Source organism: Phyllobates terribilis, unplaced genomic scaffold (genome assembly GCF_046119375.1).
Source record: "Phyllobates terribilis strain yellow unplaced genomic scaffold, ASM4611937v1 Scaffold_296__1_contigs__length_2355070, whole genome shotgun sequence".
Taxonomy (NCBI): Eukaryota; Metazoa; Chordata; class Amphibia; order Anura; family Dendrobatidae; genus Phyllobates; species Phyllobates terribilis.
Window position 1 is genome coordinate 1,206,815 of NW_027363056.1, and position 18,028 is coordinate 1,224,842.

Below are 18,028 nucleotides of genomic sequence, written 5' to 3' on the forward strand. Positions count from 1 at the left end.
TATGTTTTATACTTGTGTAATGAGAACGGTGGAGATGACAGATTTAGAGCTGATCATAGATGAGACTTCTCCATCTGTCTGTGACTTTTATAATATTTGTTTCAGGGTGAAGATCTGATCCATATTAATACTACAGAGACATATGTGAGGGGTGATGAGCAGTGTAAAGAGGAGATTCCTACATATGACTACCCAGGTGAGTAGTAACCATGAAATGTTGAGAAGTCTCAGATTTTTCTCAGTAATAGTGCTGGAGAACGCAGCACTAATGGACCAGGGTGCACGAGTAGGGTCCAAACCGCATATAATATAAGAGAAACCTCGGCAGTCAGGTAATGAATTTTAGCAAAAGCAATTTTAATTGCAGTCCACAGCAGAAAAAAAACAAAATCACGTTTCAGTCTATAAGACCTTCATCAGTGTACCACTTGTTGGGAATGACAATAGGAAAGGAGGGTGAGGATGCAGTGTCTCAGGCACGTGATCCCTTAGGACCAGGAGACAGGGAGAATGGGCTATCAAAACCGCGATATCCACGCCGATGTATGGCATAGATGCCGCTGTTTTGATAAGACCAGAAGACTGGGAAAATGGGCTAAGGGATCACATGCCTGAGACACTGCGTCCTCTACCCTGGTGAGTAGTGACCACTAAATTCTGATAAGTCACAGATTCTTCTCAGTCACCGGCTGTGGCGGCTTTATCAGTTGTGTAGTCCGGCCGTATCACAATCGTGTGATCACCATTTTCCCTCTAGACCACAACATTCTCCTCAGTCCGAAAATATTCAATTTTCTTTGTGTAATTGTGAAATTCTATAGATCTTACAACCTGAAGGATCCACCTACCCCCTGGGATTAGTAGACGCTGACCGTTACCTGCCCAGATCTGTAAACTACAAAGCCAAATGACAGCGTACGTAGAAAGTGCTGACAAGTGAGAAAATCACTTGAAGAAAAATATTCTGATGGGCCTGTAAGAGAAAGCGGAGGGTAATGATGCTGTTGGCTTCCTAGATCCCTGATATCTTATTGGATGAATCTACCTTCTCTCCCTTCTGTGCAGCTGAATGTTCTCATATGGTCCCTACAAGACCAGGTCCAGTCTTTCTGGCCAAAGTTTGCTTTTTTGATCGATAACATTAAATGTACAGTGAGGGACAAGTGTGAATTTCTGTACAATAACAACGGAGTTTCCCTTTATACTTTTCAATTTCTTTTAAAACCAACTAACTTCAAACAGGATTTTGATAAACTACATAAATAACATTACTCCTGTGCCATGATATGTCTCTAAGCTGTGCGTGGCTGATGGCTGTAATATACATCTATTCACGCCTGCAGGAGATGTGGTGGCATGGCTCGAGCCCTGGTTTCATGGATTCACTCCACGTCATAAATTACATTATGTTTTCAATCCTAAAGAATTCAGATTCCTGCACAATCGCTCCTGAAATGGGGGCACTAATACTTTCTCTACTCTTCTGGTCAGGACTCATCATACCTCCAATGGTCCACCATAAATGAGTGCGACTCCGATTTAGTGTTGGATTTCTCCCTTCATACTTACGTTGTTGTTGGGGATGTTACATGTTTATATATTCTTTCTTTTTTTTACAAGTTCATTCTGTATGATAGTCTGATTGTGGTGGGATCGGCCGGCCTCACTTTTGTGTCTCTGTAACTCCCTGGTAGTCTTTCAAAAAGATCTCCATTTCCTCTTCCAAATGTCCGAGATCTAAATTTAAGACCCCTCAGCTCTGCAGTATTGTAAAAGACTTCACTGTAAATGTCTAATATTTCTTCTTGACACTCATGTGATAGAAAATATTGTACGTTACGATAGTTTAGATGATGAAGAGCCCCCGAGCCCCAGACTCTAATTACCCCAGAGAGGTTTCTCCACTAGTTACTCATTTTTCTCTGATGAAGACTGTTGAGTTTGATCATTTCAGTAGATGTTTTATTGTCTATACTCACAGTTTTTGACTTCAGTAATGCTCTGATTTAACCCCTCCCTCCCAGACAGTTTTTGTTCCTAATCTGCCCCATTTTTCAAATCTGACGTGTGTCACTTTATGTGGTGATAATTTTAGAATTCTTCACAAAGGATAATAGGAAACAAATGGACTTTACAAATTATTTCCAACTTCTCTTGAATGTGACAATCCCCTATATACGGTTGTACACTACTGTCTGGGCACATGGCAGGGTAAGAAGGGAAGGAGCGCCATTTACTGTAGCTATTAGGAATGCAGATATTCCTGGAATAGTTCGCAGACACAATGTATTGGGGGCGCTGTTCATGGTCACCTGGCAGCTCAAAAGATGGCCACCACAAACAGACTTGTCACTATCTACCCTGTTTACAGATTTCACAAATTACTTTGCTCATCACCCTTTAAACCCTCTACATGGATCTGGACTTACACAGAGACCCCTAGGCTTGGGCCCCGGTGTTACCTGCTGTTCTGTGGAGTGAGATGGGAAGAAGAATAGTCAGGTAGCCGGATCACAACCAGGAGGGCAGAGAAAGTACAAAATCAGAAGACACAAGAGTAGTCAGTAAACGGGCCGAGGTCACAACAGGAACCAAATACACAAGCCGGGAGCTGAGCGCAGAGGACTGAACCAGAGGAGAACAAGGCTGGATCTGGCAGCTTCCGGCAATATGCTTCCAGCTTTAGTAGGGTGCGGTGCTTTCCAAATGGGTGAAGCAGGGAGCAGATTACTCCAGCTGGACAGAACACACACCCATACCGCCAGACTGGATGGTACTACTGGTCCCATGAACCCTAATCTTGGTGGCTGAATAGAGCCTGCGCCTTTTACTCCATATTTGGGAGGCAGAATGAACAAACAGTTGAACACCACGCTCCACTGGTTCATCCTATGAGGTTTTCTATTAGATGGTCATTGTCCTGGTGAATAAGTGAATTTTTTTTATATAACTTGCCTTTATTTACAGACAGTTTAAGTAGAAATGTTCAAAAATATAAAATTCAAGGATTTTTTATTAAAAAATAATAATTGGTTTTATTCTTGGCAGATGTCTGTACCCGGAGCTCAGACTGACAGCTGACATCTTCAATTTTCAAATCAGATAATTTTCAGATCCCACAGGATACAATTGAAGTGAATGACGTTTCTCCAGATCTACCATCATCCCTTCACAGCAAAGATCTGTCATCTGATCCTATGAAACAGGTCCTGTCTTCTGATTCATTACCGAGTACTAAGGAAAATCATAGTCACAAAATAAGCATTAAAAAACAAACTGCTCCTAATGCAAAGAAGCCATTTTCACATTCAGAATATAGAAATAGTTTTCCTCTCAAAAAGTCTTTTCTTAAACATCAAAAAATTCACACAGTGAAGAATAGATTTTCTTGCTCCAAGTGTGGGAGATGTTTTAATCAGAAATCAAATCTTGTTAGGCATGAGAGAACTCACACAGGAGAGAAGTCATTTTCCTGTTCAGAATGTGGGAAATGTTTTACAGAGAAATCAACTCTTATCACACATCAGAGAACTCACACAGGGGAGAAGTCTTTTCCATGTTCAGAATGTGGAAAATGTTTTAACCAGAAATCTAGTTTTCTTAAGCACCAGAGAACTCACACAGGGGAGAAGCCATTTTCATGTTCAGAATGTGGGAAATATTTTACAGAGAAATCAAATCTTATCAAGCATCACAAAACTCACACAGGGGAGAAGCCATTTTCATGTTCAGATTGTGGGAAATGTTTTGTACAGAAATCACATCTTAATATACATCAGAGAACTCACACCGGGGAGAAGCCATTTTCTTGTTCAGAATGTGGGGAGTGTTTTGCAAAGAAATCAAATCTTATCAAGCATCACAAATCTCACACAGGGGAGAAGCCTTTTTCATGTTCAGAATGTGGGAAATGTTTTACAGCGAAATCAACCCTTATCAAACATCAGAGAACTCACACAGGTGAGAAGCCTTTTTCTTGTTCAGAATGTGTGAAATATTTTACAGAGAAATCAACTCTTATCACACATCAGAGAACTCACACAGGGGACAAGCCATTTTCTTGTTCAGAATGTGGGAAATATTTTGCAAAGAAATCAAAGCTTATCAAACATCAGAGAACTCACACTGGGGAGAAGCCTTTTTCATGTTCAGAATGTGGAAAATGTTTTGCAGAGAAATCAACTCTTACCAGCCATCAGAGAACTCACACAGGAGAGAAGCCATTTTCATGTTCAGAATGTGGGAAATGTTTTACAGCGCAGTCTACTCTTATAAAACATCACAAAACTCACACAGGGGAGAAGCCATTTTCATGTTCAGAATGTGGGAAATGTTTTGCAAAGAAATCAAAGCTTATCACACATCAGAGAACTCACACAGGGGAGAAGCCTTTTTCATGTTCAGAATGTGGAAAATGTTTTGCAGAGAAATCAACTCTTATCAACCATCAGAGAACTCACACAGGAGAGAAGCCATTTTCATGTTCAGAATGTGGGAAATGTTTTACAGCACAGTCTACTCTTATAAAACATCACAAAACTCAAACAGGGGAGAAGCCTTTTTCATGTTCAGATTGTGGGAAATGTTTTAACCAGAAAGCGCATCTTGATAACCACCGGAGAACCCACACAGGGGAGAATGCCACAACTACACCCAACTAGTCTCTGCACAGACAAGAAAGGCCCTAGCTGCACAACTAAAACACCACCACAGACCTAACTCCTTAATAAGCCTTTGAGGAGTTTCTCGTACCTCCTGAGGAACCAGAGGGGAGGCTGCAACACACTGTCAACAAGGGGAAAGAAAAGTAAAGTACGAAAACCCTGAATGAGAAACAAAAACACATTCATATAGGGCAAAAAAGTCAAGCTAAGGAGAACAAAAAATAGAAGGAACAAGTATAATCTCTCAAAAACCTAACATTGTTAGAATGAAAAGGTACTGGGAGGGAAAGCAAACTGACCGGGAGGATAGTTTCACCTTTGTGGTGAAACGTACAAAATTCATCCTCATCCACTGTATATGTAAAACCTGTCCATTTATAATGACCACGGACAAGATAAAGATTCCCAACTCACATCAGGACCACAAGATCCCAGGTACTTTCAGCTTCATCACATCTAATGTACTTAATTATATGTACCAAATGTCCAACTGGGGGTCTGTATGTAGGGGAGACGGGGCAAAAACTTAGAACAAGGATGAATTCTCATCGCCACACAAAAAAAGACAAAAAGAATAGATCTACTTGTGGCCACTTATTTTTACGGCCACAACTGCTTCTCCCTTTCCAAAACTGATATTTCTGCTTCACATCACTTGTGTTATCTATTGCATTATTCCAGTGCCATGTAGTGTATAAATATGTGACTCTTCAGATTTTGTGTTATACTATGTCTGATGAAGAGACCTGAGTAGTCTCGAAAGCTTAGTTTACCTAGAATTTTGTCCGGCCTATTTTGTGTGAAATTATGTTCAATTTGCCTTTTTTTCTCTGTTTTCTTGTGTTGTTCCAATACACGCAAAGGAAATAAACGTGTAGAACAAAACATGTAATTGCAATAATTTTCTGGGAGAATTACTTCATTTTCTGAAACAATTTCAAGGGATCCAACACTTTTCACCATGACTTGTTTTTGTTGCCTTTTTAATTTGTTGGAGCATTTCATCCTCTACGTGTTCAGCTATATTAGGAGGCTTGTAGCAAAGTCCAATTAGCAGCTTTCCATTATTGCCATGTCCATGTACATTTACCCAGACTGATTCTACATCAGGAATATAAAACAACATGAAAACTTTGACAAAGTCATGGGCCAACCAGTATACAGTATAATGGGCCCCACATGCTCCTCCATACATAAGAAACAAGAGGAAAAACCTTCAAGTCAGAGTCCCATATAATAGTGAAAAAATTACAAAATGTTATTAATTATAATTTATACAGAAAAAAAATATGAATCACAGAAACAGAGACAGTTAATAGTAAAACAATGGAGGAGACTAATGAGGAGCATGAGACAAATTACCATGATTCTTTTCTGATGTAAATACATAATTGGGCTGCCAAAAAATAAGAATATATTGTTAAAATGCAGTGAAGCATTCAATAAAAATGCAGGTGCTTATGAGGTAGGTCAGAAGTAGTTGCTATATAAGAGGTTAGTCACACCGCTGTCTATATATAGGTACTAATATAGATAGCTCATACCGGGGACAGCAGATCTTTATAAGTGGTATCAGTGCCCTGACCTCTTAGGCTACAGGGTAAAAGTATATCCTAATACATATTAAAGCCTAGAAAATGCACCTAAGTAGGAAAAAAGATTAAAGAACGGCAGCAAAAAGAGTGTAGCATGAACCCTATAGAATACTTACAGCCACAGTGGATGTGAAGACGCCCCTCAATTGCGCTCACCCTGATGCGCGTTTTGGCATGGCTGCCTTCGTCAGGAGGTGGCGTCAATGAAGGTGGGTAGGGTTTAAAAAGGGCCCTTGAGCCAATAGAAAAGGGGGGGTGTAGTCTCTCCGCCAATGGGTGTAGGGAGGGCGTGGCATGACACATGGCAATCACTGCTACGCCGCCGCATCCATGACTAGCGCGTCATATGATCCATCACGCCGCAAGTACGTGGGGAACCACGTGATCACGCGTCATGGAGCACAGATTGATACGGCCAGCGAGGACACCACAGAGAACAGTGAAGCCATGCGTACCGCCCAGTCCACAGACATATAGTCAAATACAACCGGAGAGAAAAAGAAACAAGCATATTGGGGTAAACTGTCAATAATAGCATAGCCCAAATGTATATATGTATCTAAGGGGTATAGGCGATAGCCAGTTCTATATAAGTCAGAGAAGTTAATTGGCCATGACAAAACAAAGTATATATTTTAGAAAAGCATGAAGTATAACATGATTATATGAGATCATAGTATAAATGCATAATAAGATATAAGAAAATATCTCTCAAAATATCGATCTATAAATGCGAAATATATACAATAATAACTGGACAAAATGCGCACACAGAAAAAAAGTTACAAATCTTGAGAGACAATACAGAGCCAGCAATTATGTCCATGTTATCCAATAGCAGAATGGAAGTCCTCAACGTCATTGACAGATAGAAATTATTAACTACTACCCAACCATACTAGATAAAAAGGTAAGACAAATAAAATAGCTAAAACAATGTGGATATAGGTGATCAAAGTCCAAATCCATCTGCTCTCTTTCTGGGCTAATAGTTGGCTCACTCGACCTTCCCTAATATTAGTGGTGATCATGTCAATACCCCGAACTTTAAGTTTAGATGCGTCACACTTATGGTGTATTCTAAAATGCTTGGGAATAGTTTTAACGTAGAAATATCCGTTTCATTTACCGCCGCTTCAATACCTAGGACGTGTTCACGTGTTCTTGTCTTAAGTTATCTAGTTGTGAGCCTTCCATAGATTTTAGGACAGAGGCATGTCGCATAATAGACCACCTCTTTAGAGGTATAAGTTATCTGTTTGGTGATGTAATAGGTCCTAGAGCCCTGGGAATCTGTGAAAGAGTTAGCATGTTCGACATTAGGACACGCCACAGATCAACCACATGGTACACATCCATTTACTGGAGGTGGTCTTTTCAAAAAGTTAGGGAGAGTGGTAGGATAATAGTGGCTTCTCATAAGATGATAACAGAGATTTTTTGCCTTTCTGAAGGTGATTTGCTATCTCTCTGGTAGATATTTTGCCAATATGGGGTCAGCCATTAAGATGGGCCATGATTTGTTAAGACAGTCACGTAATTCTGTAGCTTTAGAGTGGAATGTTGTAATGAACCGTAACTAGTGATGAGCCAGCATGCTCGCAACTGCTCGGCGCTCGCCCGAGCATCTCACTGCTCGCCCGAGCATCTCACTGCTCGCAACTGCTCGCCCGAGCATCTCACTGCTCGCCCGAGCATCTCACTACTTGCAACTGCTTGCCCGAGCATCTCACTGCTCTCAACTGCTCGGCGCTCACCCGAGCATCTCACTGCTCGCAACTGCTCGGCGCTCGCCGAGTATTTCTGGGGTTGCTCGGTGGGAGCTCGGGTCCCCTCCCTGCATGTTTGGCGCTCTTTAGAGTGCCAATCAACATGCAGAGATTGTCTGCCACGCACTGTAAAGCCGCACCCATGTTGGTTGTGGCATTACAGTGATTGGCTGGCCGCACAGGGTCATCAGGTCTATATCAGAGCTAGCGCCCCCATGCTAGGCAGGCAGGGTATATATCAGACTGCAGTGCACATAGCAAAAGGCTCCATTCCAGTTCTGTCTGATATTTGTAGAAATCGCCCAGGTATTAGGGGCCAGGAATCATTTTTTTTTATCTTTATCCTGACTATTTGCTTAAAAGTCAATCCAGAGAACACCGTTTTTTCTGCACCATTTGCTTGTTGGCACTGCAGAATACAGCCAGGTCCTTTCCATATTACAGCGCTAAAAATCCTGCTATTTAAAACGGTGGTTTGTCCATCACACGGATCACATATAATTGCGCTGAAAATATTGCCATTTCTGGCCTCCATTGAATTTTTGTTTCAGTGTGTCAGTGAACTTACTGACACAAGGTCGGCACTGTTAAAAATAGTTACCTAAAGGCCAGCTATTTAAAACTGGTTTGTCCGTCACACGGATCACATATAAGTTCGCTCCAAATTCAGCCATTTGTAGTGAGCGTGGAAGATATTGTCCTCCATTTAAAATGGGCAAGGCATGTGGCAACGGACAGGGAACTGGACATGATGGTGATGGTGCATGCAGAAGCCGAGACCGTGGGCAAGCTGAAATTGTGCCACAACAAACACTCGCTTGACCTTCCTGTCCCAATTAATAGAGGACCGCAGTGCACCACTATTGAACACAGAGCAGTGTGAAAAGGTTATTGGTTGGATAGCACATAATGCTTCCAGTCACTTAGCCACCACCACCCTGTCTTCCACATGGTCAAGTCTCAGTAGCCGTAAGCCTGGACCGCATATTCCTCACCCTGATCCTCCTTCCTCCCACTATGCCTAGTGTCCGGAGACAACTGATCCCACACTTGGACACTCCGAAGAGCTGTTCACTTTTCCATTTATAAATTTGGGCCGCTTGCCTGGTCCACTTGAAGCGGGGCAAGAGCAGCCAAGGTCATACGAAGGCGGCGGTGGGAAAGTGTCCCAAGAGGTGGACAGTGATGAGACACAATTGCCAGAAAGTCAGGAGGAGGACCAGAGTGCGGAAGTGGAAGACAAGGTGGTGCATGATATAGTAACTGACCCAACTTGGCAGGAGGACATGCAGAGCGAGGACAGCAGCAAACAGGGGGAGGGAGGTAGAGCACCCCAAAAGGCAGGTAGAAGCAGTGTGGTGGCCACAGACAGAAGGTGGGCAACCGTTCCCCATAACACCAACACGACGGAAGTTGCGAGTACAACTGTTAGATCTTCCCCAGTCTGGTTGTTTTTAAAGACTCTACCGATAACCCCAAAAAGGCCATTTGCACCACTTGCCAGGTCAGCATCAGCAGGGGTAGCAAAACTACCAGCCTGACCACCACCAGCATGATCAGGCACATGGCAGCAAAGCACCTGACTTTGTGGGCCGAACCCCAGGGTCCAGGAACAGTGTCTGCGGGTGACACCACTGCTTCTTCTGCTGTTGTGCGTGCAAGCCAATACCCTGTTCATGGTGCATGTGAAGATGCCTCCTGCCCTGCACCTGTCGTTACACACTCTCAAGTAGCAGCATCAGGAAGCACGTCCTTGTCCCAGTGCAGCGTTCAGTTGTCCATACCCCAGTCCTTGGAATGCAAGCGCAAATACGCAGCCAACGTCCCACAGGCCACACTACTAAATTCCCACATTTCACGACTGCTTGCGCTCGAAATGTTGCCTTTTAGCAACCTGCATTCCGCAAGCATTTCGCAACCTGATGGCGGCGGCTGTCCCTTGGTACTCGGTCCCCAGCCACCACTATTTCTCCCAGTGTGCCGTCCCCGCATTACACAAGCACGTGTCCCAAAACATTAGCTGTGCCCTCAACAACGCAATTACCGGGAAAGTCCACCTAACCACGGACACATGGACAAGTGCTTGTGGGCAGGGACGGTACATCTCGCTGACGGCACACTGGGTTAACATACTGGAAGCCGGGACCCAGTCGGACCTTGGGACGGAACACATCCTCCCGATGCCGAGGATTGCGGTCCCTAGGTCAATCAGGGTTGCCCCCATGGTCTACAGCTCCAGCACCTCATCCTCCTCAGCCTCTTCCTCCTCTGCAGCCTCCATCTCCGAAATGACCGCATCAGTCACAAGCTGGAAGCACTGCCTTGGCCAAGCGGCACCAGGCTGTGCTGAAGCTAATATGCTTAGGTGACAAACCGCACAATGCTGAAGAGTTGTGGACAGCTCTGATCGACGATCGTAATCCAAACCAAATATTGAAACATTCACTCATCTCTAGTCATGAGATCTCCCCTATGATGTGTAGATGGCTGAGAAGGTCTTGTGCTCAGTCTTGTTTTATCCACCAGTAGTAAGTAACGCCTTTCCACTTGGCATTATATGCCCCTGTTCCCTAGCCCTGCTTACTACTGGTGTCCTGCTTCACTAGCAGTCCGTCTGATGAAGGTCATGGTTTAACGACCGAAATGTTACATTTATGAGGATTGCTCTTCTTATATTCCTGTTGCACTATTAACTATACAATTAAAATGACACTTTCTGCAATTTTGAGTGTTCGATTCTATCTTTGTGTGTGTTTGTTTTATCCACCAGTATTATATATTTTATACTTGTGTAATGAGAACGGTGGAGATGGCAGGATTAGACTTCTCCATCTGTCTGTGACTTTTATATTATTTGTTTCAGGGTGAAGATCTGACCCATATTAATACTACAGAGACATATGTGAGGGGTGATGAGCGGTGTAAGGAGGAGATTCCTACATATGACTACCCAGGTGAGTAGTAACCACTAAATGCAGAGAAGTCACAGATTCTTCTCAGTCACCGGCTGTGGCTGCTTTATCGGTCGTGTAGTCCGGCCGTATCACAATTGTGAGATCACCATTTTGCCTCTAGACCACAACGTTATCCTCCACCCAAAACTGTTCAAATGACTTTGGGTATTTTAAGTCCCTTTCTAGAGAACTTACAACCTGGAGGATCCACCTACCCCCTGGGATTAGTAGACTCTGACCGTTACCTGCCCAGATCTGTAAACTACAAAGCCAAATGGCAGCGTACGTAGAAAGTGCTGACAAGTGAGAAAATCACTTGAAGAAAAATATTCTGATGGGCCTGTAAGAGAAAGCGGAGGGTAATGATGCTGTTGGCTTCCTAGATCCCTGATATCTTATTGGATGAATCTACCTTCTCTCCCTTCTGTGCGGCTGAATGTGCTCGTATGGTGCCTACAAGACCAGGTCCAGTCTTTATGACCAAACCTCGCTTTTATGATCAATAACATTAAATGTGCAGTGAGGGCCAAGCGTGAATTTCTATACAATAACAACAGAGTTTCCCTTTATCCTGACTTTTGAATTTCTTTAAAAACTGACTAACTTCAAGCAGGATTGCGATAAAACTATGCAAAAAACATTACACCTGTGCCATGATATCTCTCTAAGCTGTTCATGGCTGTAATATACACTGCTCAAAAAATTAAAGTAACACAAACAACAGCATATAACTCCAAGTAAATCAAACTTCTGTGAAATCAAACTGTCCACTTAGGAAGCAACACTGATTGACAATCAATTTCACATGCTGTTGTGCAAATGGAATAGACAATAGATGGAAGTTATTGGCAATTATCAAGACACCCTCAATAAAGGAGTGGTTCTGCAGGTGGGGGACCACAGACCACATCTCAGTACCAGTGCTTTCTGGCTGATGTTTTGGTCACTTTTGAATGTTGGATGTGTTTTCACACTCGTGGTAGCATGAGACGGACTCTACAACCCACAGAAGTTGCTCAGGTAGTGCAGCTCATCCAGGATGGCACCTCAATGCGAGCTGTGGCAAGAAGGTTTGCTGTGTCTGTCAGCGTAGTGTCCAGAGGCTGTAGGCACTACCAGGAGACAGGCCAGTACACCAGGAGATGTGGAGGGGGCCGTAGGAGGGCAACAGGCCAGCAGCAGGACCGCTACCTCCGCCTTTGTGCAAGGAGGAACAGGAGGAACACTGCCAGAGCCCCGCAAAATGACCTCCAGCAGGCCACAAATGTGCATGTGTCTGCACAAACAGTTAGAAACAGACTCCATGAGGGTGGTATGAGGGCCTCACGTCCACAGATGGGGGTTGTGCTCACAGCCCAACACCGTGCATGGCGCTTGGCATTTGTTACAGAACACCAGGATTGGCAAAGTCGCCACTGGCGCCCTGTGCTCTTCACAGATGAAAGCAGGTCCACACTGAGCACATGTGACAGACATGACAGAGTCTGGAGACGCCGCGGAGAGCGATCTGCTGCCTGCACCATCCTTCAGCATGACTGGGTGGGCAGTGGGTCAGTAATGGTGTGGGGTGGCATTTCTTTGGAGGGCCGCACAGCCCTCCAAGTGCTCACCAGAGGTAGCCTGACTGCCATTAGGTACCAAGATGAGATCCTCAGACCCCCTGTGAGACCATATGCTGGTGCGGCTGGCCATGGGTTCCTCCTAATGCAGGACAATGCCAAACCTCATGTGGCTGGAGTGTGTCAGCAGTTCCTGCAAGATGAAGGCATTGAAGCTATGGACTGGCCCGCCCGTTCCCCAGACCTGAATCTGATTGAGCACATCTGGGACATCATGTCTCGTTCCATCCACCAACGTCACGTTGCACCACAGACTGTCCAGGAGTTGGTGGATGCATTAGTCCAGGTCTGGGAGGAGATCCCACAGGAGACCATCCGCAACCTCATCAGGAGCATGCCCAGGCGTTGTAGGGAGGTCATACAGGCACGTGGAGGCCACACACAATACTCAGCCTCATTTTGACTTGTTTTAAGGACATTACATCAAAGTTGGATCAGCCTGTAGTGTGTTTTTCCACTTTACTTTTGGGGGTGACTCCAAATCCAGGCCTCCATTGGTTAATAAATGTGATTTCCATTGATGATTTTTGTGTGATTTTGTTGTCAGCACATTCAACTTTGTACAGAACAAAGTATTCAATGAGAATATTTCATTCATTCAGATCTAGGATGTGTTATTTCAGCGTTCCCTTTAGTTTTTTGAGCAGTGTACATATACATCACGCCTGCAGGAGATGTGGTGGCATGGCTCGAGCCCTGGTTTCATGGATTCACTCCATGTTATAAATTCCATTGTATTCAGTCCTAAGGAATTCAGATTACTGCAAAATCTCTCCTGAAATGGGGGCACTAATACTTTCTCTACTCTTCTGGTCAGGACTCATCATACCTCCAATGGTCCACCATAAATGAGTGCAACTCCGGTTAAGTGTTGGGGCTCTCCCCTCATACATATGTTGTTGTTGTTGAGCATGTATCATAGAATAAAAAAATGTCTCTTTTTTACAGGTTCATTCTGTATGATAGTCTGATTGTGGTGGGATCGGCGGGCCTCACTTATGTGAGTCTGTAACTCCCTGGTAGTCTTTCTAAAAGATCTCCATTGCCTCTTCCAAATGCCAGAGATCTAAATTTAAGACACCTCAGCTCTGCAGTATTGTAAAAAACTTCACTGTAAATGTCTAATATTTCTTCTTGACACTCATGTGATAGAAAATATTGTCCCTTACGATAGTTTAGATGATGAAGAGCCACCGAGCCCCAGACTCTAATTACCCCAGAGAGGTTTCTCCACTAGTTACTCATTTTTCTCTGATGGAGACTGTTGAGTTCGATCATTTCAGTAGATGTGTTATTGTCTATACTCACATTGGCACTACAGTAGTTAGTACCCAAAATACTCTGATTTAACCCCTTCCCGCAGACAGTTTTTTGTTCCTAATCAGGGTCCAGTTTCCGAATTTGACGTGTGTCACTTTATGTGGTGATAACTTTGGAATTCTTCTCAAATGATAATAGGAAACAAATGGACCTTACAAATTATTTTCCAGCTTCTCTTGAATGTGACAATCCCCTATATACGGTTGTACACTACTGTCTGGGCACATGGCAGGGTAAGAAGGGAAGGAGCGACATTTAGCTCTTTGAATGCTGATCTTGCTGGAATAGTTTGCAGACACAATGTATTGGGGGCAATGTTCATGGTCACCTGGCAGAGTGAAAATTGCAAATATGCCATTTTATTGCCCAACACATAGTGCCCAGATTGTGCTCCAGGAGACACACACCGTAAATGAAGAGGGTTCTTCTCACTATAGTAATGCCAAATACATGGATGATAAATGTGGTTTGGACGCACTGCAAGGCTCAGAAGAGAGGGTGAGATCTGACTTTTGGAGAGCAGATATTGCTGGATTGGTTTATAGAAGCCATGTTGCTTTTCAAGAGCCTTTGAGCCACTAATAATGTGGAAACCTCTGTTTTTCCGCTGAGAGATGATGGACCTGAGTGGGGTTTTGTTTTTTTGTGAAATGAGAGAAACAGAATGAACAAACAGTTGAACACCACGCTCCACTGGTTCATCCTATGAAGTTTTCTATTAGACTGTGAACGGTCATTGTCCTGGTGAATAATTGATTTTTTTTTATATAACTTGCCTTTTTTACGGACAGTTTAAGTAGAATTGTTAAAAAATATCAAATTCAAGGATTTTTTATTAAAAAATAATAATTGGTTTTATTCTTGGCAGATGACTGTACCAGGAGATCAGAGGGACAGCTGACATCTTCAGTTTCTAAATCGGATGATCTTGAAATCCCACAGGATACAATTGAAGCGAATGCCATTACTCCAGATTTACCATCATCCCTTCACAGGAAAGATCTGTCAACTGATCCTATGAAACAGGTCCTGTCTTCTGATTCATTACTGACTACTAAGGAAAATCATAGTCACAAAATAAGCATTAAAAAACAAACTGATACTAAATCAAAGAAGCCATTTTCATGTTCAGAATATAGAATTAGTTTTCCTCTCAAAAAGTATTTTCTTAAACATCAAAAAATTCACACAGCGAAGAATAGATTTTCTTGTTCAAAGTGTGGGAAATGTATTAATCAGAAATCAGATCCTGTTAGGCATGAGAGAATTCACACAGGGGAGAAGCCATTTTCATGTTCAGAATGTGGGAAATATTTTACAGAGAAATCAAACCTTAACAAACATCAGAGAACTCACACAGGGGAGAAGCCATTTTCATGTTCAGAATGTGGGAAATGTTTTGCAACAAAATCAAATCTTGACAAACATTAGAGAACTCACACAGGGGAGAAGCCTTTTCCATGTTCAGAATATGGAAAATGTTTTAACCAGAAATCTGAATTTCTTAAGCACCAGAGAACCAACACAGAGGAGAAGCCTTTTTCATGTTCAGATTGTGGGAAATATTTTACAGAGAAATCAACTCTTATCACACATCAGAGAACTCACACAGGAGAGAAGCCATTTTCATGTTCAGAATGTGGGAAATGTTTTGCAAACCAATCAAATCTTATCACACATCAGAGAACTCACACAGGGGCGAAGCCGTTTTCATGCTCAGAATGTGGGAAATGTTTTGCAAACAAATCAAATCTTATCACACATCAGAGAACTCACACAGCAGAGAAGCCATTTTCCTGTTCAGAATGTGGGAAATATTTAGCATCAAAATCAAATCTTAACAAACATCAGAGAACTCACATAGGGGAGAAGTCTTTTCCATGTTCAGAATGTGGAAAATGTTTTAACCGGAAAGCGCATTTTGATAGCCACCGGAGAACCCACACAGGGGAGAATTCCGCAACTACACTCAACTAGTCTCTCTACAGACTAAAAAGGCCCTAGCTGCACAACTAAAAACACCACCACGGACCTAACTCCCTAATAAGCCGATGAGGAGTTCTCTCAACAGGTGTTCAATGGGATTTAGATCCAGATTCATTGCTGGTCAGAACTCTCCAGCACTTTGTTTCCATCCATTTCTCGGTGCTTCTTGAAGTATGTTTGGGATCAGTGTCATGCAGGAAGACCCATGACCTAGGATGCAAACCCAGCTTTCTGACACTAGGTACTACATTGTGGCCCAAAATCCTTTGCTAATCTTCAGATTTCATGATGTCTTGCACACAGTCAAGGCACCTAGTGCCAGAGGCAGCAAAACAACCCTAAAACATCTTTGAACCTCCACCATATTTGACTGTATGGGTTGTAAATTTATTGATTATGTTGCGCACCATGGACAAAGAAACATCCGGATCTTTGAAGATTGACTTATAGCCTTGAAATTATTGATATTTTTCAACAATTTTGGTTCTCAAGTCCTCAGACAGTTCTCTTCTCCTTTCTGTTTTCTCCATGCTTAGTGTGGCATACATATGCACACAGTGCAAAGATTGAATCAACGTCTCCCTTTTTTATTTGGTTTTAGTTGTGATTTTCATATTTGTTTACCCACAATTTTGGCAAGGTGCCATCAATTTTGTCCGGTTTATTTTATGTGGTTTTGTGTGAAATTATGTTAAATTTGCCTTTTTTCTCTGTTTTCTTTTGTTGTTCCAATACACACAAAGGATATAAACATGTATAATAAAACATGTAATTGCAATAATTTTCTTTGAGAATTACTTCATTTTCTGGAACAATTTCAAGGGAGCCAACGCTTTTCACCATGACTTGTTTTTGTTGCCTTTTTAATTTGTTGCAGCATTTCATCCTCTACGTGTTCAGCTATATTAGGAGGCTTAAAGAACCTATAAATGTGACTCATGGTCAGTATAAAATGAACATTTATTGAAAAATTCATAAAAACACATAAGAAACAATGATACAAAAGAGGAAAAAAGTAAACAGAAAAATGGGCATCTGAGGGTAGGTAGAAACATAAATCGATATTTTAAACCATGTACAAAAACACAGTGACCAAAGTCAGCCTAAGGTAAAGATACATATGGAGACCATCATTTAAGTAAAGTGCAAAGTGCAACAAAGATGTCCCAAGTGGGTAAGTACTTAGACTTAATAGAAAAGGGGTCAGTAAGTGAATAAATGAGACAGCTGATACAAAGGTCAAAGGTACTAAAAAGTAGACATGAAAGTATCAAATGAGCTACCTGAAAATCCCTCAGAGTCCTCAGAGTCTTTCCTTTCTTCGTCTACTTTCCCTAATTATAATGATAGATACTGATTGTAATTTTATAACTTTATATTTAAATATACATTGTTTTATGTTGTATGTAAAAATTATTATTATTTTTTTTTTTTATAATATAAAATATAGGCTGATAGATGACAATATATCCTATGAAGTATTATGATTATAGGATTCACAAGTTTTTATACAGCAAATCTTTTTTATAAGAACCCTATATGCTTCATTAGGCATTAATTTATAACAATCCTTTTTACTCTATTGAGCATATATGAACTCAAGGGGTTAATATAGAGGTATTACTCTGTATCTGGCCCCGCCCCTTTTAAGTAATTGTATACCTAGTCAAATGTATATAAGGATCAATTGTTTGCTGCTTGTCACACCTGATGAAGGTGGCTGTGTCCACCGAAACGCGTTGTGTGTATTAATAAATCAGTCCTTTTAATATTTTTGCCCTGTTATTGGCGCTCTGGTACCGCTATTCATATTCACTGATTGTCCTTTTCCCCCTGTTGGGGGACGATTCAGTTTAGCCGAAGGAGAGCACTTCGATTGATTTGGCAGCTTCGGTGAACGTGACTCCTGCTTACATGAAAATATATATCTCCCAGCATGAGCAAAGATCAATATTCGGCTTGATCTTTTATGCCAAAGTGGCCCCTGCCCACACACTCCCCTGTGATGACCTCACATGGGTTGGTCGCCGCCCTTCATGGTTTTATTAAATCTCTAATTTCTGTAATATCTCCTCGCTCGATGATCGCAGAAGTTAGCAAATGATGCCATATTTTTTATTG

At 42.2% G+C, this 18,028-nt stretch overlaps 1 pseudogene; it reads left to right on the forward strand.

Moving 5' to 3' along the window:
• Positions 1–437: 437 nt before the first annotated feature.
• Positions 438–15,898, forward strand: LOC141220442 (uncharacterized; annotated as a pseudogene).
• The last annotated feature ends 2,130 nt before the right edge of the window (positions 15,899–18,028 follow it).